At 36.5% G+C, this 19,540-nt stretch overlaps 1 protein-coding gene and 1 long non-coding RNA gene across 2 annotated transcripts in view; one reads left to right on the top strand and one right to left on the bottom strand.

The window, feature by feature from the left end:
- Positions 1-19,540, bottom strand: part of LOC136968560 (flavin-containing monooxygenase 5-like) — a 223,361-nt gene that overhangs the window by 161,751 nt on the left and 42,070 nt on the right. The gene's annotated exons all lie outside the window — the stretch shown is intronic.
- On the top strand, positions 30-3,165 carry LOC136968604 (uncharacterized). The gene is made up of 2 exons (XR_010879676.1): positions 30-90; positions 2,993-3,165. It is a non-coding gene; the product is annotated as an uncharacterized lncRNA (long non-coding RNA).

Below are 19,540 nucleotides of genomic sequence, written 5' to 3'. Positions count from 1 at the left end.
TAGATGACCAACATTCAAAAGAGATACGCGGGACCGGCCATCGGAGTGGCGCTTTTGGATTTCGTCGTCGAGAGGAATATCGCCATTAAAGTAAGCGAACACTTTCCTCCGTTCTATTACCAAAAACATAACGATATCGAAGTGTAAATTAGATGCGCGGCGAACGTCGAAATAATCGGTCTTTTTGTATTCGGATTAAATCTTCCAACTGTAAAGGCGCGTTTAATATCGACATCCGTAATCTTTAAATCATCGTTAAAAGTTCCCGAACCTTAACTAAACCGTCCTCCAAACGGATTACCGCGTTAGTCTTTCTTTCTTTATCTTCTCTTCTCGTTAACTTTTTATGCAGATTATCGCGTATTATATTTATTTCTGTATTTGTTGCGCCATTTTCGACGTAGCCTTTTTTTCTATCGGCTTCGAGAGCGGAGTCTAGTTTCGACATCTACTCGTGCCGAATCTATATTTTCGATGCACGCTCGCATTCTGTCTAAACGCTTTAAAAGTACTCGTACTTTACTATTCGAAGAAGCTTGTAATTTTAACAAAAGTCGAATTCCTTCTTCGACGTCCTTTCCGATCTTTTTTTCGGCATTTATGTAAGACGAGATCGACCGTTCCGTCGACTCGTCCGAGACATTTTCCTGGCTTCCGATTCGTTTTCTTACATTTCGTGGAGATTCGTCTCGAGACAGTAGCGAAAAAGTTTTCCATTTCTCGGCCCGAAACTCCGACACTTTTCGAGAAGGAAGCGAATATGAGTCAAATCCCCGGAGAGAAAAAAATTTCACGCCCGTATTTAAAGAATTTTGATATAAAAGTATGCCGACGTTTAAAGATATTTTTCTGTTTACAGGCCTACTGTTTAATTCTGCATAAACTTTCGGAAATAGTATTTAATTTTTTTCTAAATTGTTTAAGCTTTGCGTTCCCGAAGAAGCCGAAACTACGGACCGGACTTTTTTCTCGCGTCCGTCGAAGACTTTGGCTAATGACACGATAATAATTGCACTGTAAACTACATACCAATACACAGAGGAAAATTACCCGTGAAATCTTTTTCGTGTCAAACTGAAACCCGAATTATCCATTGTTTGCAGTTACGGTCCTTAACGTATTGTCGTTCGAGCGCCGCGTTTTCTATTACGAAAATGTAAATTACATTATTCTACGTTCGTTTTCGGATGCCCGCACGTATTTGTGTAGTTTCGTCGAAGCTCACAAACAAATCCGATACGTCGGTAGAAAGTTTGTTTGTCTATTATGCTTTTGAAGACTTACCGGCGAATAAATTAAGACTTCTCGAAAACTATCGTTTCACCGAGCAGAAATTTCATTCGACGACCTTTTTAAAATAACGTTTGTCGTTTGTCTACGTTACGTCGGCCTGTCGGTCTAACCGACGAAAGTTTGGCATTCTGTCGAATAAGAGCACCGCGCGGGGGAGATTTTCGGGGACGAGCGGAGCGCGACTGCGCTCTTCTCTAGAGTTTTTCCGGAGAAAGCCGGTTACTTCAAACAGTAAAACATTTTGTAAAGCAAATTGTTTCCTTTTTTGCGTTCCCAAAGTATTTCTAGATCCGGTGTCGAGCGGTACCGAACGTCGCACCCGGCAATCGGCCCGTAGATTTTACGTGGCGAAAATTTAACCTCTAATATCCCAGTCCGTATCCGGAAATCCAAAATTTTGGCTCCGTCACGATATCGGCCCGTCTAAATTGTATACATCGGTAAAAATCACGGTCGCGGGGTTGCTTTATACTTCGATGGCGGACGAAACACTTTCTGACTTACGAAGAGATCCATTTCCGCTCCGCTCAATAATTTTAATGTCGGCCCCCTTATTTTTTGTCCGGGTAACTCTTCCGGTAATCCGTTTACTTTCGAAAAATTAAAACTTCTTATCAATAGAGAATTAAGCCTCGTTATGATTTTGTATTTATCAATTATTTTGCTACGTAAACTGAGTTTTTAAAAAGTATTTTTATCTAAACACAAATTATTTTTCTTTATTTAAAAATTGTTTTAGTTTTTTGTCTTTAACGACGGGCGACACATTTAAATATCTTTACGAAATAAATATACCGAACTTCCGAGTATCTTTGCTAATTTGCGCACGGAAAACCGGAAAACGCGGATAATCCGCGGTATCCCTCCAAACCAAGGGTCACCAAACTACGGCCCGCCGGGTCGGTTCGTCCGGCCCGCCCCCGCGCTGTGCCACGAATGAGCTAAAATTTAATTATTTATATAGAAATATCGTAGTTGCGGATAAACTTATCGAGTTATGTAGAAAAAATTAAAATAAGTGTAAGTGAAATTGCCAAAATTGGTCTAATCTGATTTTTGCATCCGACAGTAACGTAATTTTCGGGGAAATCGGTGAAATAAACAATTCGGAGACTTTTTGCCCCTTTGTACATCGGAGCGCTTTTTGCGTAAGTACGGCACCTGCCACGAAGTTTCTAAGGAAAGCCGTTACCGGCTCGCTGCAGCCGTAGTTCTTTGTGTATTTGTGTTTTGGCCCGCTTTCAAAAAAGTTTGGCGATTCCCGCTTTAAGCTATAAAAAATTATTCGGATATTTTAAATGAATTACAGTATACTGTATATACATTTCATTTCCATTAGAACGAGACGGGAGTGCGAGTCCCAACTTTTATAAGGTTAAAGGTAAGTTTAGTCGATAAACATAAAATGTAGATTTCTTCTATTTTCAAAAATATGGTGTAGAAATTAAAATTTTATTGCATTTTTTAAATCACTGTATTTTAATTTAAGACTAATAGGATATTTTTCTCGAATGAGCTGCCTATAATATACGAATGTGACGGTTTCGCGTGTATTCCCAAAGAGCCGTACGTTGTTTACGACGGTAATTCTTATATTTTGACGATGCGCCGATAATCCGAAAAACGGATATTCGGGAGCGGCTGTAAGTAATTAATTTAATATAATAAAAAATTAAATATAAATATTTTTCTTTCGTAGTTGTGGAACGCCATGTTGGATTTCTTCTTTTTCCTTCTGAAAGTGGAGAAAATCAGACGCGGTGAACGTTGCCCCAAAGGAGGATTGCTGGATAATTATTAGAAGTGTTTCGTCTTACAATTTGCGGATATTAAACAGTTCGATTATTAAAGTTTGCGGCGTCAATAATGCAATTGTGGGGAGTTTTGTCGATAAGTTTCTGTAAGGAAATATCTTTTGCGCAACACTCAAAATATATTATTGATCAGTCGCGATTACGGATAAAACGATCGATCGAAATCGAACACTACGCAACTCGATAAAGCGGCGTCGCGTACATCGTGCATCTACCAATCCCAGGTAGCCCCGATATAAAACATATCTACACCTTTAAAGAAATAAAGTATAGTAGAGCATCGATTATCCGACCCCCGTTTAACCGACTTATCGGTTAACCCACCGCGTTCTAGTCGGCAAATTCAAATGTCCGCTAGTGATGCGGCGCTACGATATTTGGTTACGTCTCGGCTACTTTAATATTATTTTTGTTAAATTTTTGCACGTTTTAGGTGGCAGCACTGGCTCGACCACGAAAGGGAGGCCAGTATTTAAACCGGGCCTAATACACTATACTAATAATGTATTTTTTCATACTTTTCGGTTATCCGACCGACCCCAGTCCCCAATTAAGTCGGATAATCGATGCTCTACTGTAATCCGAGATGTTCTTTAGCATTTCGAGACATCCTACGGACGAGAGTAATGTCGAACAATTTTGGATAGATACGTTGACACCTCTCGCTTTATTTAGGTGTTAGACGCGGGAAGTAACCCCGTGAAAGCAGAGTCTATCGGTATTGTGATATTTCTATCTATAAACGTTTATATTTGTAATTTGTAATTGCGGTAATTTATATTCGAGATACGAATATTAAAAAATTTAATAGGGTATCGACTGTAACGAGAACAAATACTTTGTTTAATATCGCGTTAAATAGTAGAAGATTTTAAGTTAGGTTGAAAATGTTTAAGAATCGTATCTTATGTTTGAGACGAACCGAAGCGCGTGGAACGTTAAGAATAGAACAATGCCGGTAGGGCAAAATTCGAGCAAATACAGTACAGTCGTCGCGCCACCTACTTTTTCTGAAATTACTATTAGAGTAAAACGTAGTAAGTTATGGTAAATCGGCCTTCTATAATATTCGTAGTTGTTTGTAAAGGCTGAATTTGAATTTAATAAGTATTATTTTGTTGGGAAAATCAAAAATGCATCGTTAAGTAGGAGAATAATATCAACTTTATTTTTTACTATAAAAAATGTACAAAATCAAAAATTTATGGTAATATTACGATAATACTAGACTCGGACGACTGTTTCTAAGTGGAAATAAGATATCTTTTTAATTATTGATAATATAAACATTCTGTTTTCTTATATATTACGTTCGATTACAGCCGCAAATTTTATCACACGGAGCACGGAACAGAATATTCTTATATCAACTATTACTTTTTTACGGATAATGCGAGACCCGTGACAATATATATTAACATTTAAATAATATTCTCTCATTTAGAAGTCATTTTAAACATTATTATTATATCTAACTATAAAACGAAATGTTCCGAGTGTACCGTAGAGGGAGGAGGAAGCGCCGGGCGTGAAAAAAATGTGTTTTTATCTAAATTATAATAAAATTTACGTAATATTTAAGCAAAATATTGATAATTTTTTCTGGTGGAATGTGGTTTGATCGAATTAATTTATCTGTACGAATAATATGGTAAATAACGCATTGTTGACAACGACCGATGTTCCTTTATTACCCTTTCTGTACTATTTATTACGTATTAAACGCAGTTTCCTACATTATAGCGTAGAGACGTTTACAAAACCCGAAAATCCCGATAATTTGTAAACGCAGATACTCTCACGCCGCATACCGCGCGTCTCTCGGGTAATCGCGATCGAACTTTCCTAAATAAACCTATTTAATTCGTAGCGATCTAATTTATTTACCAAAAAGGAATGTTTATCGGCCGTATTTCGTACGTCTAATATTTCAAATAGCAGAAAAATGTGAAAATTCGAACCCGCCGGAACCAAAGCGCTAATAATAAAATATTTTATTGTTTCGTTCCCACGGAGAAAACACGAATCACGAGGAACATGCGAATAATGCTGGTTGGTGAAACCGAGAAACGTGACCGAGACGATAAAAGGGCGACGAGAGAGGAAAAAGGGGTCGGTTACGTAGTGTCCCTTGGCTAGTGTGTGCGCGTCCCGACGTCTACGAAAGGATACCCGAGGATATCTCAACCCCGTCACAAGAACGAAAGGATTACGAGGTATGACTTCCCCAAAGTCGTGTAACTCTCTCCCTCCGCGTATCCGAACTTAGGCGACAGTAGCTCGCCCTAACTGTATCTGTAGCTTTAGCATTAATAAATCGTTGTTGTTGTTATTATACGTTGTTTATGTCCTTTATTCGTGTATCGCCGCCGCTCTACCGTCGGACCCATCAACTTCCTCCACTCGCGTAACGCGTGACGTAACAGTCGAAATAGACACCGCGCAGAAAGTGACGAAGAATTATAAGCTCTGTCTGCATATTTGTCCCATCTTTGATATAATTCGCTTTTTCTGTATTTACACCGAATTTATGTAAAAATTATTGTTTTATTTTTTAAATTACTTCCAAACTCTATTATAAAATCCAAACACAAATTAAGTATAATAAAAAATATAATTACTACATTGCAAAGTTAAAAACTTTGTCTTTTATCCTTTCTTTCCGCCGTTTACACCATCAACAGTCCTCGAAGTTACACAATCCCTCGGAGACGACCTTTCTTTTGAGGCTGCTGCCTCCGTGTAAAGATGCAAAGTAGATAACAGCGTCCTCTGGTGTTGCGCCACAGTAAAAATATTACATTTTGCATCTTTTCACGGAGGCAGCAGCCTCAAAAGAAAGGTCGTCTCCGAGGGATTGTGTAACTTTGAGGACTGTTGATGGTGTAAACGGCGGAAAGAAAGGATAAAAGACAAAGTTTTAACTTTGCAATGTAGTAATTATATTTTTTATGAAATGTAATAACGCCGGCCATGTTTTCTTGTAATTTTTACTTAAAAAATAAATTAAATGGCTAAATTTTTACGGTATTATCTTTCAATAGTTAGAAGCATTATTAAACGACTATTATTTATTCGTCTATATCGACTTTTCCGTGAAAGTCGAGGGCTTCGAAGAACTGCGGGTGTAAATGAAAAAATTTCTCTCATCTTTGACAAACTTTGTTAAACTATATTAATTACATAACATAAATTTTAAAATATATTTTTAACTAGCAAGTAGGCCCGGCGTCGCTCGGGCAAAAGTAACGATAGCGAAGATTAAGATTATTGCGTTATAGTCACAAAAGAAAAAGAGTAATTTCGTCGACGAACTAAGTATTTCTAAACAAAGGTCGAATTTGAAAATCGAATGTTCTAATATCGTTCGATTTTCACGACGTGTTCTGATCATATCGTTCGATTGTCATCGAATGTTCTAAACAAGAAAAGTCGAGAAAAACCGTACTAATTCGTTTAAATTTGAAAATCGAATATGTTCTAACATATTACTCTTTCCCCCCCTCCAGCGCCTGTAAATCTTGCACGTCGCTTTCTCTTGTTCTCCATTGCTGTTTAACACTTCAATTGTTACTTAACACTTTGGTACTTAAATTTGGTACCCTGTGTACCGAATTTCAACTTTCGACTCCTAACCGTTTTAGCGAAAATTAAGATTATTACGTTATAGTCAACTTTACACAGAATGCAAGAATTGGATCCCCCTGTTTCCAGACTAATTAGAGAATTTTTAGATGGGTCTAAAAATATGTTCGATTTCCCGCAAAAACGAAAAAACTGCATCTGCGTCTTGCACGTCGCTTTCTCTTAACAATTCATTGTTACGTAACATTTCCATTGTTGACACTTCCATTGTTACTCAACACTTCCATTGTTGATGGAAGTGTTAAGACTTAATCCTGTCCCTTTCCCAAGTGGGGAGGAATTTCGAAAAATCCCTTCTTAGTGTGCGTCCTCGTGACGTACCCTAACTGTGTAGCAAATTTCAACTTTCAACTCCTAACCGTTTGGGCTCTGCACTGATATTATTATTATTATTATTATCAACTCGTCTCGATTATATATATAGATAGATAGTACGTAGGGTTAACTTCCCGTCACACGATCGTTTAATCTTATAGTTGGCGGCAGATTCTGCGCACTGATTTTTTTTTTTATTATTATTATTCGTTTGCGTAATTGTAAGTAGTAATTGTCACTAAACGGATCTAGGTATTCCGTATTATGTAAATTCATCGGGCTTTACGGAAGAATTATTTAAAACGTTCAGTGTTTATCCAGGAAAAATTTAACTTTCGATGACTCGACTTTGCACAGAAGCATTCTCAGCTTATTTCGTAAGCGTCATTTCGCACCAAATTTCGTAAAGCGCGGTGTGGTTTGCTTTCGAATTTCACTCGGATAAACCTTTACTACGTGGATCCACATATTTTGTGTTGTTTTTAAGGGATAAAAAGTGAAGCGTTTACTGCGAGTTTAGAAGGTTGTTTCACAACACGCTACTTTATAGAAAGAAAATCAGGTTTACACCCATCGGCTCAATCGGGTTTGCACCACAATTTTTACTGATTGTAAAATGTATCATTCAATTTTTTACAAATAATTATACAAGTCGGGTTTCTTATAAAACAGAATCGCCTCTACTGCGTGCAACTATTGCGGGACATAAGCCTATGGCAATACGCCAGTACTTGCGCATTCAACAAACTAGTACAGTACCTCCGTATGGTTACCACTACTACCTGGGTACCTGCAAATGGTACTTGCATAATTTCATATTTTAATTTATTATCTAAAGTCATTAAAATACGAAAATTGTTGAAATTATATGGAATATTATCGAGTCGTATAAAAATTATATTATATTGATATAATATATTTTTCTGAGATATTTCGTACGATCTTAGGGAGCTTATCGGAATCCGGACTGCGGAGGTATCGAGCAAAACCGACTGCGCGATACGAGAAGTAAATTAATTAATTAAATATTTAACACGAAAAATACATATTAAATATTAAATAGTATTTTAAGAATATTTTTCAATTATCTTTCGTTATAATTAACGACTATTCGTAAATATTCTCTCTGTATCTAACGCGTTACGTAACTAATTTAATTCGATAATAAATAATGGCAAAAGTCAATATCGGACAAGATTTATTACGAAAAGTTAGGCAATAAGGAGCGTATTTAATTAATTAATTTACTTCTCGCATCGCGCGGTCGGTTTTGCTCGGACAGCAATTATCGTCCAGAAAGTTAAAATCGGCCAACGAGACATTTAATTGTAATCATCGAATATTAAGCAGAATCGATACCGACTCGTCTAATTGTCTTTAATGACAACTTCACTAAATACACACGCTTTTCAAAACGTTCATTTACAAAAAATAATTTAATTCTGTATATTTAGAAAATTCATCGATTTTCAAAACGTATAAACTCTATTTTCGATCGGCGTGTATTAAAACGCGTCGATCGACAATAAATAATAACCTACATTCGACATTCAAATCTTAAGTGCACGCGTACCGAAGTAAGTCCGTAAAGTCCGATTGCGGAGAACGAGTATTTTGAGCAGGAAATGACGCTTTCTAAGAACTTTTGAGAAAATATCTTCGTTACGGCATTTAGTGCCGACGGTTTAGAAATTACATTAAACATAATAGCCCGTTTCTCGCATCGCCTCGCTATCTGCGCTCATTCTAAGGCCGTCTCGGTGCCTTTCTTGTGGCAAACGTAACGGACGGATGATTTCCAAACGCATTTCACTTTTTTACGCAGTTTCTTTTACCGAAACGAGCGCGATATTCGACAATTATTCTTCGAGTTCTTGAAATAGGTAACTTTCGTAGTTCTTAGTATCGCGAATGAAGTATTTCATCGTTCGAATATCTTATATATAGTATTTATTTGATATAATTTAGAGCAACTTCGATGCCCGCTTCGTACAAATGCGATTGTTTCGGATGTATTTTGTATTCGTCTCAGATCTGTACCAAAATCTTTGGCATCGCATTAACGTTAGAATGTCCGCGACGAAATAGTTCACGCTCTCGAGCAATATTCAAAACTTACCAAACATTAATATGCATTTTGTTCTGGATAACTTCGACGTATCTTATCGTATTGATTTGTTTCCCCGGATCTTTTCCTTGCGAGGAAATAATTCAAATATTCGGTGACGACGCATTAATCATTAAAATTCTCTACGCGGACGTAATTATACTCTCGGCAATTAACTGCACGGTTAACCGTTTTCATATCGATCGAAGATTCTGTCCTTCGCTTCGGAAAGAAAACCCGGAGGAAGAATATTTTGTTTACAAAATACAGAACATAATACATCTACTAGAAATATGTAGTTTCGTACCTTTAATGGCGTTCGCGTATATTCTTATCATCGTCGTCGGTTATCCACTTTTGAGTAAATCTGGAGAATGGCAAGCTGCATTCTGCACAATGGCCGTTTGCGTTACGCTTCTTTATACTTCCGGATATATTTTATTTGGTGTACCGATTTCGTTGTTTGTATTCTTGTTGATCGAGAATAAAATCGACGGACTTACGCGAGAAATCCAGAATTCCGACATCAGCCGGGAACATCTGCGAGAATTTTTGTACTCGGTTTATAGAAGATTTAATAAGTATACGGAAATGATTGGCGAATTTAACGATTCCGCGAAGATCATTACTACTGACGTCTACTGTTTAGGAATTTCGATATGCTGTATTATCGTCTACGTATTGATTTACACGAAAAAGAGTTGGTTGTCGTTTGTCTTCTTCGCAGTACTTCTCGTTATCTGTTTTGTATTCCTCGTGGCCTGTGCGCTAATCACCGCAGAACTGTGGATGTCGGTAATTAGGTTTTGAGAATTATTTATAAAATAATTAGTTCGCAAATATTCGTAAACATTTTCTAATCGTTTGCAGGCAAGACGGCCCTTGAAGGAATTGCACAAGTACTTCATCACCACGTGGAATGCAACGGACAATCTCTTGGTAAGTGTACCGTTTATTTATAATTTACTGGTGGAAATCGACGGTTTCATAAAATTAGGTCATTTAAAATTTACCGTTCTATACAAAAGTCATCGGTATCGCGAGCGTTTTCGGGGTTATTGGCCTCTAACTGTATTCTTCGGTACCGACAGAATTCTCCCACCTGTCCTATCTATCGGTGGCTTCTTTCAATTTTGAATTCGGGTGCCAGAGTGGCAATTTAGTATTCTTAAGGCAAACCGACTTTAACTAGCGGGAGTTCGGATTAACGGTGACGGTGATGCGCGCCTGACGGCAATCACCTTGTCTCGAGCTTAACGAATATAAACAAAATAATAATAAGACAATTTTATGCAGTTGATATTTATTTTAAACACGAACACGGTAATAAACATAGCAATAACTTAATGTTAACCAAATTTTTATTAAGATGACCGACGTGCCAACAGTCGGTGTTCTAGTTTACTCTCCTTTTTTGTTGGTAGGTCTGTCGCCAAATCCATTAGTTCGGTACTAACTTACAAATTGGACGGTTAGAATCTCGTTTTGTTCTTGTCACTGAAAACTGATAGATGGCGCTGCTGTGAATATTGAGAAAACTAATTTATTTTAAAAATTTTCGTTGTCGAATTTAGTGTCGAAGAGTATATGCGTTTATTTTACTAATACAGATTTTTCTACTACAGATTCTAAACGCCTAAAAAAGCGTAGTTCCTAAATAAATTGATTCTTAATTTTATTTTATTTAAAGTGTTTAAATTGATTAATTTTAATGGTTAATGTTACAAATATAATGCAAAAATCTTTTAATTAGCGCCTAATTAGCAAAACAAGCAGAAATTCGGAGCAACGGGTTGTTCCAACGTGCTAGAATGTATTACATAGAGTGGCTGCGACCTTAGATATAGCGCTCTTGGTGGCAACGACGGGTACTATCGACCGCCATTTTATACGAAGTAAAAACGTCGAAGTTTATAGCGCCCGTTGGACGGGAGTTTCATTTTATAATGTTTTTTCTCATCTAAATCCAGTTTGTTTTGCTCGCTCCTCGATTTGAGATTTAGATAATTAGATATGTGATATAAATCTAGATTGTTTCGTCTCGAATTTAGCTAATTTTTAAATTTTATTTAATTATTATAAAGAAGATATAGTCGATGTAGTACTTAACCCTCAATATAACGATATTTTAATAATCTAAGTACGATCCAGGTCTTCAAGGGCATTACTCTCGGCCACGTGATTGTTTATTTATAGTGTACCCACGTCAGTCTGATCCGTACCATGTTCGGTACGTTGTTGATTTTTTTAGGAGAGTGTTCTTTTCTTTTGCAGAATATAAGTAGTCTTCTTGTATTTTATTATAGTTAGTTCGTTTGTGAGAATTTTGGTTTTAACTTGTAAAACTATTTACAACGAAAAGCTACAGTTTGACCTCTGTCACGTTATCAACCACATTTATTGAAGTTAAAATCCTTCTAGTAGAGTTTTAAGTGGCTAATAATTGTGGGAAATGGAAGAAGCCTGGCACTTGCCTACCAAAAATAGACAAAGAACACATCCAGTAAGTGCAGGAGACTGATATGTAGAAACTGCGCCGTTAGAATGCGTACAAATCGTGCACTATACGCATCGTTACGGATAACAAAAGTTAACGCAAACACGAACTAATTTTTTGTTCGTTATGTTGTACACATCGACCTTACACACTGAAGCCGCGAGCCCACAGAGGGATTGGAAAATTACCAATTCCAAATACATTGTTAAATAGGCGAAGTAAAGTGAACTTTTTTAATCTCGGTCTCTATTAATTGCGGATAATTAAGAAAGACGTGATAAATACCACTAGTCTCATAATTGAAAGAAGAAACCTTTACTTATAACTTTTTATATTTTTAATTATTATCGAATGGCAAAAGGCTTAATTTTGAGGGTAGTGACGAGTCTTGTAAAAAATTGTAAATGTTAATAACGAATAACATCTTCGTTAAGTCCCACCTCTCTCGAGATATAACACACAACACCTCTCTATCTCCCCACCACTTTAAGCCCCCAATCTCCACCGAGTCAGCGAACTTACAATTGTCACCGTGTCACAATAAATAATCGCTCGTTAGAATTAGTTTGGTTTACAGTATTTAGTTACGGCAAAGCGACACGCCAGCGATCTGCCAAGGAGGATGCATCCCGGAAAAATTTTTATGTAAAATTGGCCCCTATTTAGGTGTTACTAACGTGAAGAAAACCCAGAAAACTGCACTTGCCAGTCCGCTGGAGACGACCGATTACCGGTGCCCGGTGGTTTTATCCACTCGGTTACCGGAGAGTACTTATTGGGCCGCAATTTGAAAAACTATAGAGCTATAAATTCCTACTGTCGTCCGTCTGCTGTCTGTCCTTTCTTAATCTCGACAACAGAGTTGGAAATCGTCGTTATAATTGGCATAAGTTCCTTAGTTTATGAAATTTCCTGTTTATATTTACAACCACGTATTTGCGCCTGGAAATCTTTTATACGGTACAATATTTAAATATTTGCCCCGCTAGCCGAACACCTTCCTTTATCAACAACCCGCGATTATCGTCTACAAAGACATCCTAGAATATATCCCATCCTTCTTCAAAATATGCTTTCGAAACTTTTAAACCGCAATTTTATTTTCTGCAAATTTTGGAAAGTTGCGATATTGTACGAAACCCTTTCGATTCATCGAATTCAATGGATTGAACGGGCCGTTTCTTCTCTTGTATATTCTAAATTCCTTTAACCAACAAAATAATAATAAGATAATTGTATGCAGTTGATATTTATTTTAAACACGAACACGGTAATAAACGTAGCAATTACTTAATGTTAAATTTTGATTAAGATGACCAATATTCAGAAGAGATACACGGGACCATCCATCGGAGTTACTCTGCTCGACTTCATTGTGAAGAGGAGCATCGCCATCAAAGTTAGTTTCTTTCCGATTTTTTAAACTATAATATCATTGCTTTAATAAAATTATTACACTACTTTAAACAACTATTTGTAATATTACGCTAACTAATTATTTACCGAGCTACAGATTTCTCGTCAATAACTTTCTTACATCGCTACATAGTACTATGCGAACTAGCATTTTTCTGTTATAAGGCAACGGCTCAAATTACACTAGAATTGCGCGAGAAGAAATTTAATTATGTAAGTGAACGTGTCTAGAGTATCGTGATATGCTGAGTATAACGCGTGAATTTCAAAATGACTGACGTCGTAATAATTATTAACTATATATATAATCGAGACGGGTTGGCGATGATAATAATAAGCGCAGAACGCAAACGGTCGGGAGTTGAAAATTGAAATTTGATACACAGGGTACGCACGCAAAGAAGGGATTTCCGAAATCCCCCGCGGGAGAGAGGGAGAGGGTTAAGGATTACCCCGAATTCGGATTTTACTGTACTATTCCAAATGCGGTTTTTTGCGGGAATTCCAACATACTTTTACACCCGTTTAAAAATTCTGTAATTAGCCTCGGAAGAGGGTGAACCTAATCCTTGCATCCGATAAAAACGGGTAAGATGAGATGTAATGTAATAATCTTAATCTTCGCTATCGTTACTTTCGCCCGAGCAACGCCGGGCTCATCTGCTAGTTGATACACTGTAATTTTACAGCTAAAAGTATAAAGTAGAAAAATTTTGATATTTTGCTTTTAGAATTTGGCCCTCCCTTTCTTATTATTTTATGAATATTATTATATTGTTTCAGTTTTAAATTACAAAAAATGTAGTCGAGTTATCTTTTCGTATTCTGGGTTACGCAGTGTTATGTAATAGCTGAATGTCTCGTAGAAGAGATTACAGGAGTAAAATAGGAATAGAATGTAATATCGAAACGATAGAATTTAAAACATAAAAAGTATTGCGAACAATAATAATAGGGAGATGACTTTTACCTTTCTCTGTTTTATTTGGCTACAAGTTCTGTTTTTAATCTCTGATTACGGTAATGGCACTCGGTACCGTGTAGGTGACATTTATTGAAGACGAAGTGCAGAATATCGTGTTAATTTCATTGTGTTCTATCGATGGAATTTTCTAAATTAGATTGTATATTTAGTATTTTGTAGTACAAATTGTATATTTAGTATAAAAATATAATACAATGTACGCTGTATATTTATTAACTCATAACGAATTTGTTTTTGTAGTTGTGGAACGCCATGCTGGACTTTTTTCTATTTCTGCTGAAAGTGGATAAAATCAGACGTGGAGAACGTTGTCCCAAGGGAGGATTGCTCGAAGCTTATTAATTAGAAACACGCGAGTGAATATTTAAAAAAAATTAAATTCGTATCTGTATTATAAGCACTCGTAAAGTTAAACTTGATGTAATGAACACGAAAAAGCACCCGTAACGTAGTGTTGACACTCTCGTGTGTTAGAGTGACAGAGAGTAATGATGCAAAACTGGTCCGTGTTATACTTTATGTCAGGGGTGGCCAACAAGTCGATCGCGCTCGCCCGGTCGATCGCCAAGCCAATTTTGGTCGATCGCTAGCGATGTTTTGACTTAATGTATTATATTTGTAACCGAACGCAACTGTATGCAATCAGTTATGACTCGACTCGTAAGCAGTGAGTACACTTCATACTGAAAACAGTGTATGAACATAGTATGTATTTCACACTTTCCCCTCCCCACTTAGACTATGCCTATGATAACAAGTCGGTCGCGACACATTTTTACGATAAAAAGTAGATCTTATGTGCACAAAAGTTGGCCACCCCTGCTCTATGTTATATACTTGTGAAGATTTTTTGTGAGCGTAATCGGATCTAGAAGCATGTATAGTAGCCGCCACACAATGCACATACCCACGAGAACGACATCCACTGTTAAACTTCTGCAGATCGTCAACACCTGTGGAAATCCGTTTATGCCTTTTAAATACGTTTCCGCATTTTGGGTAGACTTTTCTGCACGAAAATGAGAACAACGTTTATAAATTTATTGATCAGAATTCTATAAATTCAAAAGATACGTGTAATGCGTGTCTTTCGAATTTGAATACAGTATCTCGGAATAGGCTTCGATATATAAAAATAATTATTTGTAGTATTTAAAATAGGTAAAGAATAAGAATTAGAAATATACAGTAAAATCTCTAAAAAGGAATTGCGAGGTATGGATATCGAATATTTATGTTTGCTTCGGTATGTTTTCGTTTTAAATAGGTTTTAGTATTTTTCTTTTTTATCCGTAAACTTTACTAGACAAGTGTGGTACACATTGTTTTAAATAGTGAAATCACTGCTACATACTTAAATATTATTATTACTATCCGCAAGTTTCTAGAACGTGCTTCTGACGAGTGTATGTGTTGACAGACATTTACTTACTGCTAGTTGTCAGTGTAGGCCAGTAATTTTTATTTTTTCATTATTGACGTATCTTATAAAACTACATCAGGTAGATATTAAGGCAGTGGTTGGCTGCCATAATAGCCAGAGTTTTGTAAGTGGTTCGAAGCTGTACGCAAAACACGATGCATCGAGACTGGTCCGAGACTGTTCTGAATTTAAGAAGACAATGGATAATGAAATTGAATGTACAATTCAACTAGATTAATTAATAACTTTGTGATCGTTAGACACACAAGTCCATACAGCACGATTACTCACCGATAGGGTTTGTGAAGGCTCTACATTTGTGTTAAGGACGAAAATATTTCATGACAACTTATTAATTAAAATCTCAACTCCTTTACCACTCGAAAAATAATTATAAGAGTCAAGATTCTTATAATTAAACATTTCTTGGCAATTATAAGTTTTATTTTTACACCTTCCTTCAAAAAATAAGCACGAAAGTGAAAATAAATTGGACACAAATCAAAAACTACTGCGGCAATTTATTTGAAATTTTACAACAACATAGAATAGGATTCTGCCTCTTATTACAAAAAAGAGTTTCAAATGTATAGCCTGACATTGAAGAAAATTGATAAAGTAAACAAGTAAATAAATAAATGGACAAAACGACAGGTCATACTCGTGAATGAGGAATATTTGTCAATAAGGAATATGACCTCCTCTTACATTAATACAGATTGCGCAAAGATGGTTCATTCCGGCCATCGGACGATCAATGAAGTCAAAAGGCAGAATTCCCCACTGTTGCGTGAGAGCGAGTTGGAACTCTCGAGTACTGTTCGGAAGAGTATGGCGGGAAGCTAGGGATTTCCCGAGACCATCCCATATATGCTGTAAGAATCAGATTTGATGAATACCCTGGCCACTATATTCGCTGGATTCCCTCTGCAATTAGGAAATCGCGTTGTGCCCGAGCTCTGTTTGATCGAACGCTGTTGTCCGTAAGAAGAAATTTAGAACCAATTGCATTCGCACAAGTTCGAACATTTGAGTCAAGCATTTTATCTCGATATCTTTGGTCCATCGCGATACCACAGCGGAAGGCACGGAGATCGGTACATTCGTATAAAAAAATCTCGGCCCATATAAGGACGCCACCACCAGAAAAAGGAATGCCACCGAATAATGCCATTGATAACGTGTACTAGTCATTCTCCACACAAAAATTCGTTGATCTTCTGAACGAAAAAACAATATTACTAACTACTGGATACAAGGCAAATTGACAGTTCTGTATTATCTTATTCTCATTGTTTTATCGATCTCCATTCGTTGCTTGTTCTCGAGAAGTCGATTCTCCGAAACACGTTCGATTCTTGAAAATTCTCGATTCGGTTTCTAGTTAATTCCAAAAACAAAAAATGAATATTAACAAAAATCCCGTGTCCGTATGTTCCCTCGTCGCGTGACTTCCGTTTCTTCGACAAGGTGGAAAATATTTTCGGTAAACATTATCTCACGTATTATGCCACAACGCTTATACCCAGAGACGATTTTTTCTTACTTGTCTAGAAGCGAAATTTTAATTTACCGCATTATTTGGATTAAGTTACGTTCTTTGTTTCCAATAACTTCTCCCATTTGTAAGCTGGAAAAGTCCCGGCTTATATCCGAAATTTAACATAGAAAGTCGCTTCGTTTTGAAGCACCTTTGCAATTTAGACAGTTTTCGTTGTATTCGGGTTCCGTTTCGAACAGCTTCTGCTGTGGTGGCTGAGCTTTTTCCTTACCGTTCTTGTTTCTTATCACCGCTCATTCCTGCAATCAGAACTTTTACAAATGTAATCGAATACAGATGACATCGGCATTAAATTCAATTTAATATTTCACGATTGTAAAACGCAGTTTTTCCAAGCGAAATCCTTTTTTTATTTGTTTCATTTCACCAACAGTATTTGATATAAAATGATAAAATTCGTATAAATTTATATCATTGACATTTCTCGTCACAATCATTCCAAATTGTATGTATTGATTTACAAAGTTTATAGAACTTTCTGTATACTTCTATTTCGTAAATGGTTAACCAAATTACGGTAAAACGATATGTTTCAGAAAAATACAGGAAAAATTAAAAACTGTCGCGTATGGATCGAATGATTGACAAATCATCGGACATTAATGCAAAAAGGCCTAATAATTCTGCACGAGATTGGCAATCGATAAATGAAAGAAAACTTTCGAACATCGGTCTGGTCCAGATGGTATCGGTATCAGAGAGTATGGCAGTCCAGACGGTACGATGGTCAGATCTCCACTCTGGGATATCCGAAATCGAATCCGGCAGGAGCGATCTGCCGCGGGAGTCCCTTGACTTTCCTTCTTACCTCCACTCGAACTCATAACAGTTAAGTATATAAGATTCTTTAGTGTCCGCTAAAGAAAAACAATGTAAAAATATTATTTCTTAAAACGAATTTTTCTTTTAGCTTCTCTTAATTTAGTTTTATCGTGCGCATAAAATCTTTATTAAGTAACGAGCGTTACCTGTAGTAAAACACGTTGTTTTGTGAAATTTTTTAACATCTTTGAATAGCAATTATTCTGTTATTAAATTATATGCTATTTATGTACAGAAAAGAAAATTCCACTAGTTTCTATAAATGCTATGTATTTCATCATCATTGTCTACAATAGATATTTATTTCCTTACTAGAATGATTTCTCTGAACACTGCGTTATATTATTATATAGTATAATATCTTAATTAATTTAAAAGTAATTACATTTAAAGTAGTCATAGTTGGGTAGAGAAAAAAATAAAACGTGAAATAATAATGATATTTGACGGTGTATAAAATACAATTTAGCGTTTCCGTGTTTGACATTTAAGAATTTGACAAATTAAGCGAGTGTTATTGTATTTCATCGTAAGACTTTAATAAAATCTGAAGCCGATCCGACTGGAAAAAACAGTAAAAGAAAATGATCTCGGCATGTTTTCATTCGTGAACAACAATAGCACCGATTGTGTTTCCTCGATTCCGGAACATTTATCAATATTGGACAACAACGTAAGAAAATATTTTCCTTCTCTGGACACGAACAAATACGATTGGGTTAGGAATACATTTTCAATAGAATTACTTAATTAATAATCAGATTTAAAGTGCCAGAGGAAGAGCGGCTTATATGTTTGTCAGCTGACCGAGTTTGAAAACCAACCACGCCGAAACAAATCTCGATGAATTTTGGATATCTGTCTAACAACAATATCCACAAATATCGAAAAAGCCGTAAAAATTTTATGTTTTTTAACTTCATATTTATGTCAATTAGGGTTTTCAACATTAACCGACATAAAAACTAAAAACAGAGAAAGGTTAAATTTAGAGGAAGAAACGAGGGTGTCCTTATCTTGTATACGTCCCAACATAGAAGAAACGGGTAAAAAATATCAGACACAAGTTTCGTATTAAAATATAAAAAATATAGATTTTAACTTGTAACTGTCTAATTTTAACAAAGAACTGATGATAAAAGTTATTTCATTTTAATTTAGGTAAGTGTTCTGCTTAAATATTTTCTTCGCGACAGTGTTCCGTACTTTAGAAAAGGTTGGTAACTACTACTGTAAACGTGCCGTCGCGATGCTATTACTTGTGTCATTATCTATTTGGCTGTCCAGAGTCTGCCCCCGTGTTTACCAGCTCTCACGTATCTACTCCCCAAAATCTCATAGCCGGGTCAGAACGGCCATCCTACATCCCTCGGAGCTTAGTCCGACGCTGCTGCCTTTCTCAAACTTCGTCGGCTGTGCCCAGTGTTGCCACCCTTACAAAATCGCTGACCCGGACGGCAGGTCGGGTTTGTTCGAACAGAAGTTCCTGACGCATGCGCAATGTCATCTTACAATGCGAAGAATAACGTGCATGCCGGTACTAAATCAGTTACAGTTAGGGACTAGGAACTTGCGTAGGAGTGACGTATGTAACCTAAATTAAGGAAGAAAGAAGAGATAATTTAGCTCCATAGAAAACGTGTACGGATGTACAAGCAAAAA

Source organism: Centruroides vittatus, unplaced genomic scaffold (genome assembly GCF_030686945.1).
Source record: "Centruroides vittatus isolate TY-2023 unplaced genomic scaffold, ASM3068694v2 contig_15, whole genome shotgun sequence".
Taxonomy (NCBI): domain Eukaryota; kingdom Metazoa; phylum Arthropoda; class Arachnida; order Scorpiones; family Buthidae; genus Centruroides; species Centruroides vittatus.
The sequence above is the reverse complement of the archived record's forward strand: the minus strand, read 5'-3'. Positions and strand labels throughout refer to the sequence as shown.